We start from the raw sequence: 22850 nt of genomic DNA, 5'->3' as shown, positions 1-22850 counted from the left end.
ATTCAAATACCAAGGATTGACTGTCTGCTGTCTCTAACATCATGTCCTCCCTCTGAAACTAAATCTCTCCAAAACGGAACTTCTTGTGTTTCATCCCCCTACTAACCTCACTCTACCTAACCGAAATAACCCTGGGGGTTCAACCATAACTCCCAAGCAGCATGCCCGCTGTCTTGGGGTCATATTCGACACCGAACTTTCCTTTACTCCCTATAGCCAATCATTCACTCGCTCTTGTCACCTGCATCTTAAAAACATCTCCAGAATCCAACCTTTTCTCACCTTTGAAACTGCTAAGACTCTTACTGTCGCTCTTATTAATTCTCGTCTGGACTACTGCAACTCTCTTCTGATCGGTCTCCCTCTTACCAAATTTTCTCCTCTCCAATCCATCTTGAATGCGGCAGCCAGGGTCATATATCTGCCTAGCCGCTTCACCGATGCCTCCATCTTGTGCCAGTCATTACACTGGCTACCCATTCGCTACAGGGTCCAGTATAAACTCATCTCTCTCACCCACAAAGCTCTCCATAGTTCTGCACCGCCTTATATCTCCTCTCTCATCTCTGTCTATCGCCCTACACGTGCCCGCCGTTCTACAAATGACCTAAGACTAACATCCCCCGTATTCCGAACCTCACACCTCCATCTCCAAGACTTCTCTCGTGCTGTGCCAGCTCTCTGGAATGCACTTCCCCAGACGATCAGGTTGATACCTAGCCCCAACCTATTCAAGCGCGCTTTGAAAACCCATCTCTTCAAACAAGCCTACCACACCAACTACTCAGTAAACTAACTTTGCCCTGTTCCCTCCTTCCAAATATTACTCTGAATCTGCACTCTACTATTCATCAGTCTCCACACCCTCCATACACATGATAACTGCGCTTGATACTTGATTATTGCACTTAAACACACGGGCTGATGACCGGATCATGCAGCTTTACATGAAAATCCCTATTTATTATAATTGCCAGACCTGAAATAAGCAGTTTTCACCTATTGTGCCCCCCCATTTCCTTCTAGATTGTAAGCTTGCGAGCAGGGACCTCACTCCTAATGTCACTGTTTAAATTGTCTTAGCTTGTATTGAATTTATTGTTTGTACATGTCCCCGCTTAATTGTAAAGTGTCGCGGAATGTGTTGGCGCGATATTAATAAAAATTATTATTATTATGTCGTTAGGAGTGGCAAAATTAAGCTACAAATAAACAAGATCGAGGCGATTCAAGAGTGGCTGCAACCACTTCCCAAGAAGCAAGTGAGGGCGTTTCTTGGAATTGTGGGGTACTATCGGCTATTCATTCTGAGTTTCGCTATAATAGCCGTGCCATTGATAGATCTTCTTAAAGGCACCTGTTAGAAAAAAATAACGCTTTCTTACTTTTTTTAAGAGCACAGAGAGGATAGAAATGAAAACAATATTGAATTGTGTGGATAAAACAAATCTTATTTAAAGTTCATTCAAAAAATTGATTAGGAAAATGAAGAAAAGTAAGTTCATAGCACACAAAAATATGTATTAGATTATAGAAGAGAAAACAAGCATTGTTTGGTTCTTACATATGGTCTTGAGGTTGATGTGGTCTGGTTTGGAGATTCTCAAGGTATGAGAGATCTCCTGAACAGGAGTTAGGTCGGCTTATATACTATTTTGACTCATAGACTTACATTGGTTTCTATGTTTCTTGGCTCATAACCACATATGGTGATCTACCGCTATATTCATAGCCTCTACCATATTAGAAGAACACTAGTAACTTATGGAATATGCTTATTAGTTATTTGTACATTACCTCATTTTGAAATACTTAAGCATATAGCCTATGACCTTTGGGAACCATTCACTGTCTCCAAATAGCCACATATTGACAGTTCTGACAAAAGCCCTATAGTTCTGACAAACAGAGAACAGATGTATCGGCCAAAATCCTCAGAATAACTCAGTCACTCACTAACCAGAGTATCTGGAGAGGAGGAGAAAAAGATCCGTGCATACAAGGCGCACACCCAAAATCACACGACAATGTTGAAATTATGTGCAATATTTATTAGTAGACATAATAAAACCATTAAAAGACAAAACACATCACCAGAAGTCCCATATGACTATGACACAACATTACAATATCAAGGGAAAGTGCAGCATATAGATGTGTGCACACATGGATAATCAGCCCTGGACAGTGGCGTAGGAAGGTGGGGGCGGGGGGGGCGGTCCGCCCCGGGCGGCACAATGCGGGGGGCGGCACAATGCGGGGGTGAGTCAGTGCGCGGCTGCAGCCGGCAGGGGGGCGCAGTTGGCCGCCTAAAGCGGCGGTCCGCAGTGTCTCCCCCAGCGGCTGCATTATGTCACCCCCCACACTGGGAGTCAGCTGTTCTCTGTGCCGACTGTCAAGCTGACAGCCGGCACAGAGAAGCTGCAGCGTGCCGGCTCCCAGTGTTCAATTGTACTCGTATCTGTGATGCGAGTACAATTGAAGCTCTGACTGCCGGGTCAGAGCGACGGCAGCAGCGTGATCAGGTCATGTGATCACGCTGCTGACGTCACTCACCTGCGCGGCAGAGCAGGAGACAGAGAGCGGTGGTAAGTGCTCCAGTGGAGCTGAAGACACCGAAGCATACATTTGTAGTGGGGATGGGGGGGGGATTTACTGTGAGTGGGGATGGGGGGCATACATTGTGGGGGGGATTTACTGTGAGTGGGGATGGGGGGCATACATTGTGGGGGGGATTTACTGTGAGTGGGGATGGGGGTCATACATTGTGGGGGGGATTTACTGTGAGTGGGGATGGGGGGCATACATTGTGGGGGGGATTTACTGTGAGTGGGGATGGGGGGCATACATTGTGGGGGGGATTTACTGTGAGTGGGGATGGGGGGCATACATTGTGGGGGGGATTACTGTGAGTGGGGATGGGGGGTATATTGTGGGGGGATTTAATGTGAGTGGGGGTGGGGGATATATTATTGGATGGAGATATGGATATATTGGATATGAGTGGAGATGGGTGGATTTATTGTGGGGGGGAGATTTAATGTGAGTAGGGAAGGGGGATTTATTGTGGGGGGAGATTTAATGTGAGTGGAGATGGGGGTATTTATTGTGTGTGGGGAGAATTGGAGTGGAGATGGGGGATTTAATGTGTGTGGGGGGAGATTTGTCATGGGGATGGGGGGATTTAATGTGTGGGGGAGATCTAAGGACACAAAATGAAGAGCAAAGGGGGAGATGGGGGGCATATATGAGGAAACAGTATGGGGGATGGGTGCAGACAGTTTGGGGTCAAACGGGGGATTGTATGCGGACACAGTATGAGTAGCGATGTGAAAAACGTATGTGGACAGAGTACGGGGAGTGAGGGTGTTGGGATGTGTGCATGCGTAGCATGGGGGACAGTGTAAGGGCACAGCCAGGAGGGGACAGTATACCAAGGATGGGGAGTGTGATGAGAGAGTTCAGTATAAATACTGGGCCCTATAGGGGGGACACAGTGTGAGAGGACAGTGTGAAAATGGGGGCCGGTATGGAAAGGGGAGGTCCGTGTAAAGAGCGTGTACCATAAGAGGGACAGTGTGGGGGTCATATTTTGTGCAGACAATATAGTGAGGGGACATTTTTTATTCAGGAGCATTATAATGACACTTGTATCTTTAAGGGCGTCATGTGGAGATTTTCTGCAAAAGAGCGGAGAAGATGGAGGTCTGCAGAGACGGCTGTGGGTGAGAAAACGCATCATGGGGTCTGGACAAGATGAAGAAATGAAGGAGAACAACTCCAGAGGCGACGTCATCTCTAAGGTACCGGGATGTAAATGTTATTTGTGATACTGACTAACTCTCATGTTTTTATTTATGTTAGGAGCATTAAAGGGGATGTCCTGGTTTGTGATGAGTCTGCAGTCATTCTTTGTGACTGCAGACTTCTGAGTTCTCACAGTGCGCACTGCACGCTGTCAGGATTCTCTGGTGCTGGCGATTTACATACATGCGGTCATGTGCTGACTAGACATGTGTGGCCTCACTCAATGAAAATGAACTGAGTGAGGCCGGGCACGTCTAGTCGGAATGTGGTCAGAAGTATACAAATCGCATACTTGTGCTGACATGACCGTCCACCGGCAAGGGAGAATCCTAAAAGTGTGCAGTGCATGCGTTGTGAGATTTCAGAAGCTGCGATGTCAGGGTTCAGCTCTGCAGGTTCCAGTCGTCGACACATGGACACGTCACTCATATGCGACTTTCATACTCATGGTCCTGTGACATCGAGCTTCTCTTCTGCTTCTCTCAGTTTTTCACTGAACATTGGGAGCTTAAGGGAGAGGAGCTCATCGGTACATGACTGAGTGTGAAAATCACATGGGGGGGGGGGGCGCCAAACTCGGGAACAGCCCCGGGCGGCAAAAGCTCTAGCTACGCCCCTGGCCCTGGAAAACAATATCAATGCCAATAAATCTTAAATCACATGAAGTCTCACACCGGGTGTCCCCCAAGGAGACAGAAGAAAAAGGAACCTAATGCAAGATCACAATAAATCCTGATATAGAACTATAGACCTCTCTTAGCAAGTAGAAAGTAAGCAGTTCCCTGGTTGTGTAAGAAAAGGAGGAACGCTGAAAACAATAGCAAAAAGAGAGGGGAAAAGAGAAAAAAAAAAGAGGACATCCAGGATGAGAAAGCCATCCGATTTACCACATGAATCAGTGAAATGGACATCGGGGCATGAAGTCCAGGGGTCAATAGCCAAGGGACCAAGGCGATGTGGGAAGCCCCACACGTATCGCTGCAACCAGCAGCTTCGTCAGGGGAAGTGTGCTGGGGAAGGGGATCAACCAACCTTAAATAGTGGAGCAATCAAGCATAACATGTGGCTGGTGTGTGGAGGGCAGAGCGGTGAAAAGCCGGAAGACTATCCTGGCCAGGATAGACGCATGCTCAGAGAGAAAAAAAACCCTTTCATGTGGGAGGAATATAGAAATATCGAGTGCACAGAGACCATTGAACAGAGGGCCCATATTTGCTAGTAGACTGGCGCCTATACCATGAGGCAAATTATGCTGATAGAAAGTGCAGCATAAAATATATATATATATATATATATATATATATATATATATATATATATATGTGCGCAAAGGGTGGCCATTTTAAAGTGTCTATACACCCACAACCCCTATAATAAAGGTAACCATATAACATATAGTGGGTTTTTACCCCCCATATGCTCAAATCTGCCAATAGAAAGCGCAAAAAGAAATATCGGCCCAGGGGAGAAACAAAAAAGAAAAACACAATTGAAAGTGCCTATGTGCCAGCAGCCCTTATGATAAAGGGTTACGTACAATACAGGCACCCCAAAAGGTAATTTCAGATGTAATAACTGTAATTTTTGTCCATATTATTTAACAGGTACATTCGGAAAAGTTGGACATATCCAACATAGAGTTTTCGATTTAATCACATGCAAGACTAAATTAGTGGTTTATATTATATTTTGTCCATGTTTATTTTTTTACATTGGAAAAAACATAAGATCAATGTTTATAAGATTCCGGGAAAATTTCAACTCCATTTTCACAGGTAAATGCTCGCCTCGGTTTATCAAAGACATGCAGGAGGTACATGGCTCTGATCCCCATTGCCTGCATTTTGCAGGGTTAGAAGTGGTTAAACCACCAAAAAATGGGGGGGGAGACCACAATAAAACTCTCCTGTGTCAGGAAGCTAAATGGATTATTAAAGCGAAAATGCAGGGCCCTTTGGGTCTTAATGAGAGGTTGGATTTTTCGTGTTTCTTATAATTATTCATATTTATTTCTAAAGCCCATTTGAGATGTTTTGAGATATCCTAATATTTGAGAAAATGTGTGATATTGATCAACGAAATAGAAGGTTGATGGTTGTTTTTATATTATCTGTTTGATTGTTACGTTTTTTTAAAAATTCTTTTCAACTTAAAGAGGTCATGTGATCATGTTTAAAAGGAAATGACACACTATCTGTTCTATCTGGACCCGTAGTCCATTGACTGCACCAGCTTGATCTGCATTTTGTCCTGCCCTCTGTTACCTTGTCCATAGCACGTTGTTTAAATAAAGGACAAAGGTTTTTATCGGAAAGATTTGTGTGGTGCTGCTACATTCTTTCGCACTTGGACTGCCATACATGATTTTTCAAGCAAGCACACCAATTTCCGTGGATTCTCCATTGGTGAGGTCATCGACTCAGCTACACCTGCTTTATCAGTGAGTATTGTAGCATGGCTAAAGGGTGTGTAGTCGACGGGAGATATGTGTCGCATAGGTGGCTTGTTGCTGTAATGTAGCCCGGAGTATTTCTTTGTTGCACATAACCATGTATATATATGTGTTTCAGGACCTGTGGTGATGTCAGACCACATGGCTAATCATGTGATGGGTTACTGGGTGTGGTTCGCTCTACATAAGACAAGCTAATGCTTAACACAGTGGATATGTGTGGAGGTGCTAGCCTCCAGAGGGTGTTAAGGCTCCAGGTCTGAGCCTGAAGGAATGGACAGTTGTTTTTTCCTTCTGCCTGAACTAAAGGCTATTTGTTTTTTCTGTTTATGCTAACTGGTTTATGAAGCAATAAACCTCTGAACTTTTGTTGGAACCTGCCTCCTAAGTGTCAGCCGTCGCACCTGAGTGAGTGAAACCCCTACAATTGGTGGTAGACGTGCGGGCAGCGTTCCCAGTGGAGACGTAAGTCTATTTTTGAATGTCCTGGGTCAAGTCGGCTGTAAGCCAGCAAGCATTGCCGGGGAAAATGGAGGCCCTGCTGAAACACTTGGTCCAGTTGCAGTCACAGCAGCAAGAGACCAACAGGCTGTTGATGTAGCAAATACAACAGAGCCAGCAGGAGCAACGGCAGAGCCAGCAGGAGCAACGGCAGCAGATGCAACTTCTGGCAACCGCCATCCAGGGCAAGACGAGCGCCCCAACCCCAGGTTTGGCTGATGACACCCACGTCCGGAAGACTGTAAGACGCGCATTACAGAAAATGACTCCCGGGGATGATGTTGAGGCCTTCCTGACGGTGTTTGAGAGGGTCACTGAGAGGGAAAAACTTCCTCCAGAGCAGTGGGCAGATGTGTTGGCACCTTACCTGACGGGGGAACCTCAGAAGGCATACTATGATTTGACCTTGCAGGATGTCAAGGAGTATGACAAATTGAAAGCAGAGGTTCTCGCACGTTTGGGGGTGACACTGACTGTTAGGGCACAGCGAGTTCACTGCTGGGCCTATCACCGGGACAAACCGCCTCGCTCCCAAATGTTTGACCTGTTACACCTGGTCCAGAAATGGCTGCAGCCAGAGTCCTCTATGCCTGCACAGATGGTAGAACGGGTGATGTTGGATCGGTTTGTGCATTCCCTCCCGAGGTCCATACAGACTCGGGTTGCCCAGGGTGATCCCCAGAATGCCGACGAACTGATCGGACTGGTCGAGAGGTACCAAGGGATGGAAGGCTCTTTTGGGAGGCAGCCCATGCCGTACTGGGGGTCTCAGAAAGCTGCTGAGTCCCAAAAAGGGGTGGCGCGTCCAAGGTCACAAAGGGCGGGGGAGGTGGTGCCCAAGGTCCCTACGGGTGATATTATTTGTTGGAGGTGCCACGGGCCAGGACATATAGCTGCCCGTTGTTTCCAGACCACTGAGCAGATGGACTGCAGCATGGGACGCCGTTGTTCATACTATGCGTATCCAGCCTGCAGTGTGAACTCTCCCCCAACGAGGGACCTCAAGCGTGTCCCGTAAAGGTGAACGGTCGAGCAGTCACGGCACTGTTAGACTCGGGGAGCCTAGTGACCCTGGTGAGGGCCACTTTTCCTCTCCACCTGCTCCCGGGAAAGAAGGTCAGAGAGCGGTGCATACATGGTGATGCAAAGGACTACCCTTTGGCCAGGGTGGACATTGAAACGGCATGTGGCACTGAGTCCCACATAGTCGGCGTCGTGCAGGACTTGTTGCACCCTATAATTATTGGCCGGGATTTCTGTTTGATTTGGGATTTGTGGGGAAAAGGTTCTGAGCTCCCTAGCAAGAGTAGGGAACCAATGAACCCTGGAAGGGTGTCGCCACACCCAGAGACAGACAGGTTTCCTTTTTGTGTTCTGGTTGGGGATGAGGAGGAAGTGTCCCCTGCATCTGACATTATGGAGTTAGAGGTAACCAGTGAAAATTTTGGGACTGCCCAACATAGGGACCCCACTCTGAGGGAAGCCTTTAATAATGTCACAGTTATTGACAGGGTGATACAGGAGCCGGGGGCAGACACAAGATTTCCCCATTTTCTGATGAGTGGGGAGTTGTTGTACTAGGTCACGAAAATAAGGGAGGAGTTGGTAGAGCAGTTGGTAGTGCCGGGTCCATATAGACGGAAGGTGTTGGACATGGCCCATTCACACATCTTGGGGGGACACCTAGGGGTGGAAAAAACGCAGGAACGGGTTGTGCAGAGGTTCTATTGCCCTGGGTGTCACCAGGAAATAGTGAACTATTGCAGGTCCTGCCCTACATGTCAGCTAACTGCTCCCACTCCTCATTTCCGGAACCCCCTTGTGCCACTGCCCATTATTGAGGTGCCGTTCGAGAGAATTGCCATGGACTTGGTTGGTCCCTTAATTAAATCAGCCCGGGGCCATCAGTATATATTAGTCATCCTGGACTATGCCACACGCTATCCTGAGGCAATTCCCTTGAGAAATTCTTCCTCGAAGAGTATAGCCCACGAGTTGGTCCATGTCTTTTCCCGGACAGGTCTGCCGAAGGAGATCCTGACTGACCAGGGGACACCTTTCATGAGCAAGGTGATGAGGGAGTTATGCAAAGCCCTGAAAATCTCCCAGTTGAGGACCTCGGTGTACCATCCCCAGTCAGATGGCCTTGTTGAGAGATCTAACAAGACACTGAAGAGCATGCTGAGAAAAGCTATAGAGAAAGACGGTAGAGACTGGGATTGTCTCTTACCCTATCTGATGTTTTCCATTCGCGAAGTTCCACAGGCCTCCACAGGGTTCTCACCGTTTGAGCTTCTATATGGCCGACATCCGCGAGGACTCCTGGATATAGCCAAGGAAACCTGGGAAGCCGAAGTCACGCCCCACAGAAGCGTCATTGAGCATGTGGCCCTGATGCAGCAGAGGATTGCAAAGGTGATGCCTATCGTGAAAGAACACCTCCTCCAGGCACAAGAAGCTCAGGCCAGAGTCTACAACCGGTCTGCAAGAGTGAGGCAGTTCAATCCGGGAGACCGAGTTCTTGTGATAGTTCCGACGGTGGAAAGCAAGTCCTTGGCCAAATGGCAAAGGCCATATGAAGTTGTCGAGAAACTTGGTGAAGTAAATTATAAAATTCACCAACCAGGAAGACGGAAACCATTCCAAGTATACCATGTCAACCTCATCAAGCCGTGGCAAGATAGAGAGCCGACAGTAACTCCATCGTTGTTAAGCAACCCAGAAGGTGAGGTTGGAGCGGTTACTATAGCGGAGACGCTATCGAAGACCCAGAAACAGCAGTGCCGGGAGTTACTCCAGAAAAACAGGGACCTGTTTTCAGAGTTGCCAGGACACACGAAGGTCATAGAGCACGAGGTCCTAACAGAGCCACATGTGCGGGTGAACGTGAAGCCCTATCGTATTCCTGAGGCTCGTCGAGAAGTTATCTCCAAGGAAGTGGAGCGTATGTTGAAGCTTGGAGTCATTGAGGAATCCAAGAGCGGTTGGTCAAGCCCAATTGTCCTGGTCCCAAAACCTGATGGGGAGTGGAGATTTTGCAACGACTATCGGAAGTTGAATGAGGTCTCCAAGTTTGACGCTTACCCCATGCCCCGCATTGATGAGCTCATCGAAAGGCTTGGGCACGCCAGATATATATCCACCTTGGATTTGACAAAGGGGTATTGGCAGATCCCCATGGCACAGGAAGCCAAGGAGAAGACGGCCTTTTCGACACCTGATGGATGCTTCCAGTATGTCCGGATGCCGTTTGGCCTACAAGGAGCTCCAGCAACCTTCCAGAGGGCTATGGATAGAGTCCTTGCTCCCCATAAGGCCTACGCTGCTACGTACCTAGATGATATCGTCATCTTTAGCCCGCCTGGGAGAGTCATCTGGAGGAAGTCCAAGAGGTGTTTGATGCTCTAAGAGATGCGGGGTTTATAATAAACCCGAAAAGTGTGCCTTGGGTAAGGAAGAAGCTAAATACCTAGGCTATATAGTGGGTCGTGGAGAAATAAAGCCCCAAATCAGGAAAGTGGAGGCAATCCAAACATGGCCGAAACCACTCTCCAAAAAGCAAGTTAAAACCTTTCTGGGAATCGTGGGATATTACAGGAGGTTCATCCCGAACTTCGCCACAGTGGCTGCGCCTCTGACTAATCTGCTAAAGGGGACAAAATCGGTGATGGTTAAATGGTCCGAAGAGACAGAGTCAGCCTTCCAAGAGTTGAAAGGGGCTCTATGTAAGCAGCCCGTTCTGATGGCCCCGGACTTCAAGAAAGAATTTATTCTTCAGACAGATGCCTCGGATGTTGGGGTAGGAGCAGTCCTTTCCCAAGAGCTACATGGGGAGGAGCATCCTGTTCTCTATCTGAGTAGAAAGCTGTCCTCATCTGAGAACTACTCAGTCGTAGAAAAAGAGTGTTTGGCCATAAAGTGGGCGGTGGACACATTACGGTACTATCTGCTGGGTCGTAAATTCAGACTAATATCTGACCATGCCCCAATTAGATGGATGAGGGAAACAAAAGGTAGAAATGCTAGGGTCACCTGTTGGTTCTTAGCCTTGCAGGACTTCAGTTTCCATGTGGAACATAGGGCCGGAAAGCTGCACGGTAATGCGGATGCCCTATCAAGAATCCCTTGTTTAGTGGGGGAAAGTGCCAAGCCCCACGGCTTTAGGCAGAGGGGGGAGGTATGTAGCATGGCTAAAGGGTGTGTAGTCGACGGGAGATATGTGTCGCATAGGTGGCTTGTTGCTGTAATGTAGCCCGGAGTATTTCTTTGTTGCACATAACCATGTATATATATGTGTTTCAGGACCTGTGGTGATGTCAGACCACATGGCTAATCATGTGATGGGTTACTGGGTGTGGTTAGCTCTATATAAGACAGGCTAATGCTTAACACAGTGGATATGTGTGGAGGTGCTAGCCTCCAGAAGGTGTTAAGGCTCCAGGTCTGAGCCTGAAGGAATGGACAGTTGTTTTATCCTTTTGCCTGAACTAAAGGCTATTTGTTTTTTCTGTTTATGCTAACTGGTTTATGATTTGAAGCAATAAACCTCTGAACTTTTGTTGGAACCTGCCTCCTAAGTGTCAGCCGTCGCACCTGAGTGAGTGAAACCCCTACAGTATCCACCTGGTTCTTAGTGTCTTTCAGCTTTTTTCCTTTTTGATTACGTATAATGAGACCCACCATGTTGGGTGGTGCTGAACAGTACGCTAGGAAAAATTATAAGTAAATAAGTAAAGAAAATGAGAAATATAAGGGGATAAAAAAAAGGGGAAAAAATAAAAATAAATATGGACAAGCAAAAAATAAAAAAGGAAAGATAACATATGGAAAAAAAGAGCTAAGATACATAAAATAAATGTAATGAAAATATATAATGTAAATGTGCACATATAAATCACACATTACACATGAGCATATTGCGCATAAAGAAAAAAAGAGAAAAAAAAAACAAACAAAAAAACCTATATAACATACAAAATACAATAAATAACAAGTAAATGAAAACATCATCCCAAAAAGCTTGTGTAAAGGTGAGGCCATTGGGAGCTAGGCTTCGTAGGTTGAAAATCCAGCGTGATTCGGTTTGAAAAGTTTCTTGAGATTTCCGCCTCTAGTATTCAGGTGAACCCTCCTTTTTGACATCAGAGGATGCTAAAAGTATTGCGGAAAGGTGCTTCTGTGCTCTTTTCCTGAATTCCTGAAAGGTTTGACCTATATAGACCCTGCTGACTCCATTGGTCCTTATAGTCCGAGATGAAACGGACAAATTTGCCCTTGGAACATTTGTTGGAAGAAAGTAACGAATCCTGGCTTTGCCCTCTGAAATGCAGAAGAGATCAATTTCTTGGGGTAGCCACGTTCTCGAAACCTGGTCTTAAGGATTCTGAGTAAACTGTTTGTTGCTGTGAGTTTACGAAAAAAGGTCCGTGATAAGGCCATCTTCCTGAATGGAGACCTTCAAGTCCAGAAATGTAACGGTCCATGTGAAGACATCATCAATGAACCTGTTCCACTGTTAAACATGTTTTCTGAAGGAGTCAGATTTGTAGACAAAAAATTCTTCCCACCAGCCCCAAAAGATGTCAGCCGGTGCTGACGCACAGCATGCGCCCATTGCCACTCCCGATACCTTGTGTACCCTCATTTTCCTGTAGGAGGTCAAGAAGATCCTGAAGATCCTGTGTTTCTTCCATCCCCAAGTTGCTTGCCATTTCAGGTTTATGGTGAATAGCCTGTAAAACTGTAGTTATGTCTAGGTTGTTGATGAATCTTGCTCATGAGATTGTTTCTCATGTTATGCCTGATTGCTCCACTATTTAAGGTTGGTTGATCCTTTTCCCCAGCAAACTTCCACTGACGAAGCTGCTGGTTGCAGCGATACGCGTGGGGCTTCCCACATCGCCTTGGTCCCTTGGCTATTGACCCCTGGACTTCATGCACTGACGCCCATTTCACTAATACATCTGTTAAATCGGATGGCTTTCTCATCCTGGGGGTCCTTTTTTTTTTTTCTCTTTTCCCCTCTCTTTTTGCAATTGTTTTCAGTGTTCCTCCATTTCTTACACATCCAGGGAACTGCTCACTTTTCTACTTGCTAAGAGGGGTCTAATCAGGATTTATTGTGATCTTGCATTAAGATCTTTTTTCTACTGTCTTCCTGGGGACGCCCGGTGTGAGACTTCATGTGATTTAAGATTTATTGGCATTGATATTGTTTTCCAGGGCTGATTATCCATGTGTGCACACATATATATGCTGCACTTTGCCTTGATATTGTAATGTTGTCATAGTCATATGGGACTTCTGGTGATGTGTTTTGTCTTTTAATGGTTTTATTATGTCTACTAATATATATTGCACATAATTTCAACATTGTCTTGTGACTTAGGGTGCGCCTTGTATGCACGGATCTTTTTCTCCTCCTCTCCACATGTTTAGCCTCTCTGTGCAGCAGCCCCATTCATATTAGTCCTTATTTAGACATGCCCTATAGTAGTGCTCTCTACCTTTTTTGTTCTTGTTAATGAGAGTCTCTGCTCATATGTTAAGTAATTTATATTTTTTTATTATTGAAATATTAATATTTTGCAGTCCACCCTGATTATGATTTGAGAAATATCATAATCAATCCTAAACTCATTCTCTCACCATTCGTATCACATTCATTCTTTATTCTGAAAACCTTGTGTCAATATCTGTTTTGAATGTCATCTGAATTTTCTAAACTATTGTAAAAATTAAAATAAAATCAGTTATATTTTTCCGTTTTAACATCTTTTAAAATATCATCTTTCTTTTTCATTTGTCTTTATATTCTCTTAATTTTACACCTAACTATTTGATACATTATACACAGCAAAACCACAATAAATATAATAACAATCGGATTAGGTAGTTTAAAGCGCCCCCAGACGCAGGGCCGCGGGGTACTCGGTACCGGGCCTCTCTGTCTCGGTTCTGGGGTTGTCACGGTGGCTAGGCTTGGTCCGTGACCATGCTAAGGGGCGTCCAATGAAAGGTGTGATGCCGGTGCGTGGTGCAAGGTGCGATGAATAACGAGGACACAGGGTTGCAGTCTCTTTACCACTTTACTGAAGGCTTCAGGATCCGCAATCCAGAGCACTGCTAACAGGACTGGCTGAGACCGGCCGGTCCGAAGGCACATCCAGAGTTCCCTTTTGCAGGTGGAAATCAGTGTCCTTCCTACCAGCGCCTGTGTGTTGTAGTACCTCCCTGCTGAGCACCACGGGATAGTCCTCACAACTGTCGTGTATGTTTCTGTTCTTTCTCTCCGTCCCCCAGATGATATGGCTAGGACGCACCCATATGACGGGGTAGGCCTGGAGCTATTTTATAGGGACCCTAGAGATGCCCCTCTCCCACTATTGCCTCCGTTGTCTTCATTAGGTGATTTAGGTGAGGCAGCCAACCTATAATTAACTGCCCGGCCGCAGTTTAAAGTAATGCGTGGAGTCTCTTACTTTCTCGGCGTTCTGGCCGCCGGCTATGCGCCTCAGAAGGATGTTGCTGATCTTGAGGCACAACTCCTTCTGGTTCTATCTCCTTTGTACTGTGTTACCGTTTCTCACTTCTCCACAATAAACCTCGCTTCTTGTCCTTTCTTGATAGTCTGCTGCTAGATGGCACAGGCACGGCTCCGTAACGATCTGTCCTTTCCTAGGCCTCTGTCAGGATCCCATCCCTGACAGATCCTCCCTCAAGCTCTTCCCAGCTACTTTCTGCCTAACTTCCTGTCCAACCCCCAGTTTTACCAAAGTGTGAGGAGTGGCCTACTAGATAGAACCACTCCCCCTGGTGGCCGGAGTGCGAAGTGTAATGTGTGTGTCTGTTATACCTGGTCAGGTGAACTCCTTTAGTGCCATCAGACATACCATCACTCCCCTTAGTGGGGGAGCAACAGTACTGCAACGACCAGGACTCTGGGGTGCTGCACTCCCCCCCGGTTAAATCCAGTACTCCCGGACTGGGAAAAGAAAAACAATAATACATGTTAACAACAGACATACAAAATTCTAAAATGCAATAAACACGTAAATTTAACAGTGCTTCCCTTTATGGGAGGTGAGAACACTTGAACGTTGCGAAAGTTTGGTCATGCACAGTTTATGACTCTCAGTTCGGTGGTTGTAACTTTGAAACAGCAGGGACCCCGGGTAAACAAAGGGGTCCCCTCTGAAAGTTTTGGAGCAATTCACTGTCCATAACTCCATTGTCCATTTTTAAATCTGTAACAAAGATATTTACACAAACATTTTCAACTAAATAGCAACCTTTGTTAATATCTCCAAGTTTTGTATCGAAGTGGAGTTTGATTCTTGGTGCTACGTGTAGACCTCCACGGTGCAGGGGTTGCTACTGGCCTAACCGGGCCCGCTATGCTTGCTACCGCTGGTGTAGTGCACTGTCTTCTAGCTACGCTTCTAGTGAGTCTGGGTAGCACTGGCATGCTGGAGCTCTCAGGGCTGCTGCTACCAACAGTGGGTACAGCAGATTCGCCGATAGCAGAGGGAGGACTTGCCGGTTCAACGGTTGGCATGGAATCTTCTGGTGGGGTCTGCTGAGATTGCGGGCACGGATGATCTGGCACATTTAGTTCTGGCGGGTTCAGTTGACGGAACATTAGAACGGGAACCACGATGGCCTGATTTATTTGAGTCCAAGATGGGGAAAAATCGCCAAGAACAGTGTGTATCATCTTCTCTTCTACAGGTGGGGAGGTTCCGGGATCTGTTTCCCTCTCTCTCAGGGCATAATTTAAGGTGGTCTCTGGATATTGCCGTTGAGGTTTCCCCTCCATCTTTGCTGATGACACAGACCTTCGTGTTGTCGAAATCGGATGGCAGGATGGTATACGGTTCCACTTCCCATTGGTCATCAAGTTTGTGTAGCCTCCTCTTTCGTTTGAGTACTTGCTCACCGGGTGACAAGGGAATCGCAGGAGCATGCTGGTTGTAGTCTTTCTTGTTTCTGTCTGGCCTGGGCGAGACTTCTTTCCACGCATTCCTGTACTTTGCGGTACCTTTGCTGCCTCTCTGTATCCCAATCTGCATCCAGCGAGGTATCTTCGGGGTTAGGACCCCCATGTCGAGATCAACGGGTAACTTGATAGATCTTCCTCGCATCAGGTAGGCTGGAGTGCAGTTGGTGGAATTTACTGGGATGTGATTGTACATGTCCACCAAGTCAGGCAACTTTGTTGGCCACAAGTTCCGTTCCTCTACAGGCAAGGTCTTCAGTAAGTCGATCACCACTTGGTTCATCTTTTCGCACATCCCGTTGGTTTGGGGATGGTACAGTGTGGTTCTGATCTTCTTACACCCGTACGGATTGCAGAACTCCTGGAACACCTCTGCTTTGAATGTTGGTCCCTGATCGGTCAGTACCTTCTCCGGGTACCCATGGGGCCTACAAAAGTACTGCTGGAAGGTTTTGGCGGCCGTCCTGGCCGTTAGATCCTTGACAGGTACAACCACCAAAAATCTGGAGTAGTGATCCACGATGGTAAGAGCGTAGATATAGCCTGACCGGCTAGGTGTTAGCTTCACATGATCCAGCGCGACCAGTTCGAGCGGCCGTTTGGTGATGATGGGCTGCAAGGGAGCCCGTTGGCTGTCACGGTCCTTCCTGCGTAGGCTACATGGACCACACTCCCGACACCACTTCTCGATGGCTCTCTTCATGCCAATCCAATAGAACCTCCCTCGGAGTAGCCTCTCCAGCTTCCTCAATCCGAAGTGTCCGGCCCCATCGTGGTAGGCTCCCAGAACCATTGGCGCATCTCGCCTTGGCACCACTATCTGCCATACCAATTCATGAGTGCGTGGGTCGATGCTTCTCCGGCACAGCTTACCATCGTGAATAAACAGTTTGCTTCTCCCCTTCCACAGCTGTTGCGTTTCCTGTGGATCATCCGGGCCGGGATGCAAACCTGCCTGCGTCAGGAGCTCTTTCACCCGACGGACCGCGAGGTCACCATCCTGGGTCTCTGCCCATCCGTGATGGGGCAGGGGATTCATCGTGGCATCCTGTTTGTTATTGTGCCTGTTCTTCACATGATGGGAGCACTGAGTGGCTTTGGGGCGATGAAAAGCGGGCAGCTCTACCTCTTCAAGTGCCTTCGGGTCCTCCCCCGTTTCTGGCAAATTGGGCATCCAGGACAAGGCATCGGCATTCGCATTCTTGCGTCCTGCCCGGTACTTGATGGTAAAGTCGTAGTTGGACAGCCGGGCCATCCACCGCTGTTCCAAGGCCACGAGTTTGGCTGTGTCCAAGTGCATCAGTGGATTATTATCCGTGAAGACGGTGAATATTGCTGAGGCCAGGTAGTGTTTGAACCTCTCCGTCACTGCCCAAATGATGGCGAGGAATTCCAGCTTAAAGGAACTGTAGTTGTCAGGGTTCCTTTCCGTGGGGCGAAGTTTCCTGCTGGCGTAAGCGATTACCCTCTCCTTGCTTTTCTGGACCAGAGACAGCACAGCTCCCAACCCTACATTGCTGGCATCCGTATACAGCACAAACGGTTGGTCATATTCAGGGTAGGCCAGTACCTCTTCTCCCGTCAGTGCCGACTTCAAGCAAGTGAATGATCCTTCCAGTCCCTCGTTTCAATCACATGGGGTATTCTTCCCCTTGGTCTTCTTGGATTGGCCCACCAACAGGTCTTGCAATGGCGTGGCCTTCTTGGTGAAGTCCTTGATAAACCTCCTGTAGTAGCCTACCAACCCGAGGAACTGCCGGACTTCATGGAGGTTGCTGGGCTTCGGCCAGTCCTTGATCACCGTAACCTTTTCGGGGTCTGGGGCCACTCCTTCTGCACTCACCACATGGCCCAGGTACTGCACTTTGGGTTTTAGCAGATGGCATTTGGACGGTTTCACCTTTAAGCCAAAGTTGGACAGGGCTTCAAACACCTCGGCCAGGTGCTTCAGGTGATCTTAGTAGGTCTTAGAGAAGACAATGACATCAACCAGATACAGCAGCATGGTTTCAAAGTTCTTGTGCCCCAGACAGCACTCCATCATCCTCTGGAACGTTCCCGGAGCATTGCACAATCCAAAGGGCATGTAGTTGAATTCGCAGAGTCCCATCGGCGTCGTGAAGGCCGTCGTCTCCTTGTCCGCCTCTGCCACGGGAACCTGCCAGTACCCACTGGTGAAATCCAAGGTAGAGAAGTAGTTAGCAGATTTTAAAGCAGCCAGGGACTCCTCTATCCTGGGCAGTGGGTATGCGTCCTTATGTGTAATGCGATTTAGCTGCCTATAATCAACACACATCCTCATTGTGCCATCTTTCTTCTTAACGAGGACTAATGGAGCTGCCCAGGCGCTACAACTGTCTCTCACTACCCCAGCCTCCTTCATCCCTCGCAACATATCTTTGGCACACTGATAATGAGCTGGGGGCACAGGGCGGTATCTCTCTTTTATGGGTCGATGATCTCCCATGGGGATATGATGTTGAATCCCTTTTACCTGCCCAAAATCTAGGGGGTGCTTGCTAAATACCCGCTCGTACTCACAAACCACCCTGTAGGCCCCCTGTTTCTGGTGAGATGGGGTAGAGTCAGTGCCCACGTGCAACTCCCGACACCAATCTTCAAGTTGCCCTGCAGAACCGTTGTCCTCTCCCGGATTGGACAGGACCAAGGGTGCGGGTGCCTGTATCACACTATTATTGACAGTAAACAGCTTAGCGAGTGTGACGTATTTGGTGAGATGGACCTCCTCCTCCCCACAATTAAGAACATGTACTGGCACCCTCCCCTTGCGGACGTCAACTACCCCTCTGGCTGTCAGGAGGGTAGGCCTATTATCTGAATATACAGGTTCTACTAGGGCCTGATAGTCGTTACCCCTGTGTTGTGAATTTGGATTCTGGGCTCCCCCGGTGGCCGCTTGTGGAATTGGACTTGTCATCCTCTTTCCTGTTTCACCTGGTTCCATCAGTAGTGGGTGTCGCTATTTAAGCTCATTTCTCTGGTGGTTTCTTGCCGGTCAACAATGTTATCTGATGCCTCTCAGTGCTTGTTCCTGCTTCTGACAACTACTAGATAAGTTGGACTTTTGTCCATGTTTCGTTTTGCCTATTTGTTCCAGTTCACAGCTGAAGTTTTGTTACTGTGTCTGGAAAGCTCTCGTTGATCAGGGATTGCTACTCTGGCGTTATGAGTTAATGCCAGAGTTTAAGGTAATCTCTGGATGGTGTTTTGTTAGTGTTTTTCTGCTGACCATGAAAGTATACTATCTGTCTTCTGCTATCTAGTAAGCGGACCTCAAATTTGCTAAGACTATTTTCCTGCTGCGTTTGTTGTTTCATCTGAACTCACCGTCATTATATGTGGGGGACTACTGTCTTCTTTGGAATATTTCTCTAGAGGTGAGCCAGGTCTTATATTTCCCTCTGCTAGCTATTTAGGTCTTAGGCCAGAGCTGGGCATCTAGCAATAAATAGGAAATGCTACCTGGCTATTTCTAGTTGCGCGGCAGGCTTAGTTCATGGTCAGTATAGTTCCATCTTCCGAGAGCTTGTCCCTCTATAGGCTTGCTATGATCTCTGCCTGCAGAGATCATGACAGTTTGACCGGCCCGTAAAGTGTTAAAGATCCAGGTTGAGAAAGGAGAGTTATAAGAAGTCTGCTGGAATTTTTTTTTTTTTTTTTTTTTTTTTCCTCCAGTTTGCCTTGCTGCAGTCTTTTTTCTCTCTCTCCTCCTAATCTCTGTATTGCTCTGTGGGCACCTGACAATAATGGATCTTCAGAGTGTAACTGCGGGTTTGAATAATCTCATCACGAAAGTACAAAATTTACAAGATTTTGTGGTACATGCTCCAGTATCTGAGCCGAGAATTCCTTTGCCGGAGTTCTTCACAGGGAATAGAGCTAGCTTCCAGAATTTCCGAAATAATTGTAAGCTTTATTTGTCCCTGAAGTCTCGTTCAGCTGGAGACCCTGCTCAGCAGGTTAGGATTGTGATTTCCTTGCTCAGGGGTGACCCTCAAGATTGGGCCTTCTCATTGCCAGCAGGGGATCCTGCGTTGCGCGATGTGGATGCGTTTTTTCTGGCCTTGGGCTTGCTTTATGAGGAACCTCATTTGGAACTTCAGGCAGAAAAAACTTTGATGGCACTATCTCAGGGGCAAGACGAAGCTGAGGTTTACTGCCAAAAATTCCGTAAATGGTCTGTGCTTACTCAGTGGAATGAGTGCGCCTTGGCGGCAACTTTCAGAGAAGGTCTCTCTGATGCCGTTAAGGATGTTATGGTGGGGTTCCCTGTGCCTGCAGGTCTGAATGAGTCCATGACAATGGCTATTCAGATTGATAGGCGTCTGCGGGAGCGCAAACCGGTGCACCATCTGGCGGTGTCTATGGAAAAGACGCCAGAAAGTATGCAGTGTGATAGAATTCTGTCCAGGAGCGAGCGACAGAATTTTAGACGGAAGAATGGATTGTGCTTCTATTGTGGGGATTCTACTCATGTTATATCAGCATGCTCTAGGCGTACAAAGAAGCTTGATAAGTCTGTTTCCATTGGCACCATTCAGTCTAAGTTTATTTTGTCTGTAACCCTGATTTGCTCTTTGTCATCCATTGCCACGGACGCCTATGTTGACTCTGGCGCCGCTCTGAGTCTTATGGATTGGTCCTTTGCCAATCGTTGTGGTTTTGATTTAGAGCCTTTGGAGACTCTTATTCCTCTGAAGGGGATTGACTCCACCCCATTGGCTAATAATAAACCACAATACTGGACACAAGTAACCATGCGTATCAATCCGGATCACCAGGAGATTATTCGTTTCTTGGTGCTGTATAATTTACATGACGATTTGGTACTGGGATTGCCATGGTTGCAGTCTCACAATCCAGTCTTGGACTGGAGAGCAATGTCTGTGTTGAGCTGGGGATGTAAGGGTATTCATGGGGACTTACCTTTGGTTTCTATTTCGTCGTCCATTCCCTCTGAAGTCCCTGAGTTCCTCTCTGATTATCAAGACGTCTTTGACGAACCCAAGCTTGGGTCGTTACCTCCGCACCGTGAGTGCGATTGTGCCATAGATTTGATACCGGGTTGCAAATATCCAAAGGGTCGTTTGTTTAATCTGTCTGTGCCGGAACATGCTGCTATGCGGGAATATATAAAGGAGTCTTTGGAAAAGGGCCATATTCGTCCATCTTCTTCTCCCTTGGGAGCTGGGTTTTTCTTTGTCTCAAAAAAGGACGGCTCTTTGAGACCATGTATTGATTATCGGCTTCTGAATAAGATCACTGTTAAGTACCAATACCCATTGCCATTGCTTACTGATTTGTTTGCTCGTATAGAGGGTGCTAAGTGGTTCTCTAAAATTGATCTTCGTGGGGCGTATAATTTGGTGCGGATCAGGCAGGGGGATGAGTGGAAGACCGCATTTAATACGCCCGAGGGCCACTTTGAGTATTTGGTCATGCCTTTTGGTCTTTCTAATGCCCCTTCAGTTTTCCAGTCTTTTATGCATGATATTTTCCGCGATTTTCTGGATAAATTTATGATAATATATCTGGATGATATTCTGATTTTTTCTGATGACTGGGACTCTCATGTCCAGCAGGTCAGGAGAGTTTTTCAGGTTCTGCGGTCTAATTCTTTATGTGTGAAGGGGTCTAAGTGCGTTTTTGGGGTCCAGAAAATTTCCTTTTTGGGGTATATTTTTTCTCCCTCTTCCATTGAGATGGATCCCGTCAAGGTGCAAGCTATTTGTGACTGGACTCAGCCCTCCTCTCTTAAGGGTCTTCAGAGATTTTTGGGCTTTGCCAACTTTTACCGCCGATTTATTGCTGGTTTTTCGGATGTCGTTAAACCACTGACTGATTTGACCAGACATGGCGCTGATGTTGCTAATTGGTCCCCTCATGCTGTAGAGGCCTTTCAGGAGCTTAAGCACCGTTTTGCCTCTGCCCCTGTGTTACGTCAGCCTGATGTGAATCTGCCTTTTCAGGTTGAGGTTGACGCTTCGGAGATCGGAGCTGGGGCAGTGTTGTCGCAGAAAGGTTCCGACTGCTCCGTCATTAGGCCTTGTGCTTTCTTTTCTCGCAAATTTTCGCCCGCAGAGCGGAATTATGATGTTGGGAATAGGGAGCTTTTGGCCATGAAGTGGGCGTTTGAGGAGTGGCGCCATTGGCTAGAGGGGGCTAAGCATCAGGTGGTGGTATTGACTGACCACAAAAATTTGATTTATCTTGAGACTGCCAGGCGCCTGAATCCTAGACAGGCGCGCTGGTCTTTATTTTTTTCTCGCTTTAATTTTGTGGTGTCATACCTACCGGGTTCTAAGAATGTTAAGGCAGATGCCCTTTCTAGGAGTTTTGACCCGGACTCTCCTGGTAATGCTGAACCCACAGGTATCCTTAGGGAGGGAGTAATTTTGTCGGCCGTTTCTCCTGATCTGCGGCGGTCCTTGCAAGAGTTTCAGGCGGATAGACCGGATCGTTGTCCGCCTGATAGACTGTTTGTTCCGGATGATTGGACCAGTAGAGTCATCTCTGAGGTACATTCTTCTGCATTGGCAGGTCATCCCGGAATTTTTGGTACCAGGGATTTGGTGGCAAGATCCTTCTGGTGGCCTTCCCTGTCACGAGATGTGCGAGTCTTTGTGCAGTCATGTGACATTTGTGCTCGGGCCAAGTCTTGTAGTTCTCGGGCTAGCGGACTGCTGTTGCCCTTGCCTATTCCTAAGAGGCCTTGGACACACATCTCGATGGATTTTATTTCAGATCTGCCTGTTTCCCAGAAGATGTCTGTCATCTGGGTGGTCTGTGACCGTTTCTCTAAAATGGTCCATTTGGTTCCTCTGCCCAAGTTGCCTTCTTCTTCTGAGTTGGTTCCTCTGTTTTTTCAGAATGTTGTCCGATTGCACGGTATTCCTGAGAATATTGTTTCTGACAGAGGTACCCAATTTGTGTCTAGATTTTGGCGGGCATTCTGTGCTAGGATGGGCATAGATTTGTCTTTTTCATCTGCTTTTCACCCTCAGACTAATGGCCAGACCGAGCGGACTAATCAGACCCTGGAGACATATCTGAGGTGTTTTGTCTCTGCTG

This window comes from Ranitomeya variabilis, chromosome 4 (assembly GCF_051348905.1).
Source record: "Ranitomeya variabilis isolate aRanVar5 chromosome 4, aRanVar5.hap1, whole genome shotgun sequence".
Taxonomy (NCBI): Eukaryota; Metazoa; Chordata; class Amphibia; order Anura; family Dendrobatidae; genus Ranitomeya; species Ranitomeya variabilis.
Note: the sequence above shows the minus strand (reverse complement) of the source record.